Below are 3,384 nucleotides of genomic sequence, written 5' to 3'. Positions count from 1 at the left end.
CCATAAAACTATATAAAAAAAGGAGCAAACAATGACCTCCAAAACACCGGAGGTGGGATCATGTGCCATGGAGGAGTGAGTATCCCCTGCTGACTGGTCACACCCGCCCTGTGCTCCTTATCACGATAGGGAAATAACGGAAAAAATCCGTCGTCAATACAGTGTATAAATAATGGACTAACAATTAGTATGAATAAGTCAGTCAGCATTTTACTCAATGATAAATTGCATTTGCTGACAAGGTCATTGTATCGACCATAGAACTTATGAAATGATGACAGCTAAAATTGTTGTTTTATCAACTTGTTTGTCAATAATTTACCTCGTTTTAGAAATTGTTCATACGTAAAGCATGCTATTGCGTATCGAATCAACTGAGATATATAAACTCCGTATACAGGTGATGAAGGTATATTGCTGCATAAGTAAGGGGGGTTTAAGTTAAAGTCATCACGTTTATATATTTTATTTATGTATTTATTCACCAATCAAAGGGCCTCACGGGGCATATGCAATGAAAAACAATATAATCATGATTATAACTGCATTAACAAGTAATGGTTGCGTCAGGTGCAAAATTGGCTTGATCCTCACTTGAAAAAGTTCTCAGATTTGAAATGCTGGTTTAGTTCACAATGAAATATTAGCATCACATATAATATAATAATAATACAATATAAAGAAAAAACCAAGCTGCTTTACACTTCAATGAACAGACAAATAATAGCAAACAAGTAATCATAAAATTACTCGGTATTATTACAAAAAGTATATATTTTGCTGGCCTGGTAGCATAGGGTACCAAGGGACGATGCCTATTGAGCAGTCTGGAAAAAATGAAAAACCAGCTTGCTCGGTCTTGTACCCCAAGCAACCAAGACAGCTTACAGGAGGAAAGCTTAATTTGTTGGCCTGACTACACGGGGTAGCAAGGGACGGTGCCTATTAAACAGTCTGATAATACAGGGCCCGTTTAACAAAAGGACTTCCGACTTAAGACCAAGTTAATTCTTCATATAACTTTTTAAATAACATTATATCGAAAATTATTTTATACCTTTATAAGGAATATGGTACTGAGATATTTTTACACAAACAATTTCTCAGAGAATTATTAATTTTGAAAAATTTTACAATCATTTCAAGTGTTTGGTCTAGTCGCAAGTTCTTTTGTAAAACGGGCCCCAGACTGTCAGTCTTGTACCCAGGGATTTTCCACCCAATTTTGGGAATGGGTCCCAGGCCCTTACCATTGCTGTTCATTTCTTGGAAAAACAGAGTAATTTTGCAATTGGGAATGGGGCACATATTCGCAACACGGGGCAGTGGAAAATCCCTGGTACCCCTAGTAGTCAAGACAGCTTGAGGGTATAAAAGTTCCTAGTATATAAGTTGAAAGGCAATGCATAAAGATACAATTCTTCGGAAATCAGATTCTATATAAAAACAAATACAACGAACAAGAATTTATACGAGTAGCTTTTAAAATAAAAGATGGGTTGACAAGGCGGGCGAATTAAGTGCCTATATTGGGACATACTAGTATATGAAGTGAAAAATAAAATCTCAATTTTATCAAAATTTTCTTAGACATTTAATCTAGCATTGAAGTATATTTTATGTAAAATCTCACAAAAATATTAATTAAGGTCTAAAATCTCACTATTGGTAAAGATTATTATTCTTTTTTTTTTTCTTCTACTTCCTACTAGCCTCACATCTCACTTATTTCTCAACTGATTTCGCTCAAATTTTCAGAGATACAATTTCAAAAAGTCACTTCCGGTTTTGAGTTATTTCCCTTTAAATGAAAATTTATAGGCTTTCGTTTCCAGACAAAGGCTCAGAGACGGCTAAAGCTGGAGCAGAAATTCTACTGATTTTAGATAATAGAAGGATTGAAGTTGTGCACATCGGTTTTTGTTTTTCGATTTCTCTATTCAAAATGGCGCTATATAGGGGTCAAAAATTAGAACGCTTAAAAGAGTAAAAATTACTCATATTTTGCTTCTTATCTTCTAAACTAAAAATATTTTGTTAAGACATATAGAACAAAATTTGTGCAGAATTAGAAGATCTTTCACATTTCTCAAAAATTAAGGGATCTACAGGGGCCAAAAGTTTTTTCCAGATATCTCAAAAAGTATTGAGAATTTGTAATACGTCCAAGAAGCAAAGTTGTTCAAAATGTCAAGCTAAATCTATTGAAGTCGTCAAAATGCGTCCGGCGACGTCACTTCAGGTCAAACCGGAAGTCGTAAGAAAATGCATATTTTTACTGTTCTTGACAAGTTTTTGGGTAACATATGTCACTTAAAACTTAATTTTCTGTCCGTCGACATCACTTCCGGTCAAACCGGAAGTAGCCAAAAAAGCTTATTTTTAAAGGTTTTGATACAAAATTGAAATTATAAAGTGACTGGACACGACTTAGCTCATTGCTTTCTTTTGTTGACGTCACTTCCGGTCAAAACAGGACGGAAGACCTACTCGTTGCTTTGCAACGAGCTTTGCTCTAGTTACTAGTACATTCCAAAAGATGAGTTTCCTTGGTCTCTGCTAAAAATATAAGAGGATTACAGCGTACTACCAATCACATTTCAAAAATTGATTGGGCTACTTCTAAAAAAAAAAAGATTTTCTTTATTTTTTTTTAAATCTTTCATCTCCCCCCCCACCCCCCCCCCCCCCCCCCCCCCCCCCCAACCCCCCCCCCCCCCCCCAAAAAAAAAAAAAATTTTGGACATGTTCAAGTCAGCACCAATCATATTCTCATAAATGTAGAACTATACTCCAAACCAAGGAGCAGTGAGATATATTTTCCTCCTGCGAAACGGGGCATCAATTTATACGGTCTCACCCGAAGGACGGTCTTCACCGTCATAGCCATCCCTTATTTCGAGATTCTAGAACAGAAGCTCTAACCATGCACTGCGTCATGCGGGCATAAAATGTCAAATTATATTTTTTGAAGTGTGACAAAGGGGAGATGGTGTATTTTTCTTTACATATACTTTAATTTGATGTCTCAGCATGTGTTATATTTATCAATTTTGACATCTCTCCCCCTCCTGTCTCACACTTTCAATGACAGTATTGTCAGTGTAGAGATAAAAGGTAGAGCATTCCTTGTCTTAAGAATTTTGCCGAAATTAATTTGTGTGTGTGCGTGTCCTACGTGTACATTAACTTATATTATACAGTTATAAAGTACTAGTATATAATTGAGGGAGTCGACAGATTCCAGTTCCTCAAGAGCAAGTTTATTATAATAAATTGGGCTCAATAGATCATAAAGTGAAAATGGATTGATTCTTTGAAAATTGTCTTTTCTTTTCAGCTAGAAATTATGAAGAACACGATTTACAGACAATGTACATATGT

Source organism: Saccostrea cucullata, unplaced genomic scaffold, assembly GCF_032062105.1.
Source record: "Saccostrea cucullata isolate Sc308-1 unplaced genomic scaffold, CSIRO_AGI_Scuc_v1 ctg160, whole genome shotgun sequence".
In the NCBI taxonomy this organism is placed as follows: Eukaryota; Metazoa; Mollusca; class Bivalvia; order Ostreida; family Ostreidae; genus Saccostrea; species Saccostrea cuccullata.
This window is presented reverse-complemented; position numbering follows the sequence as displayed.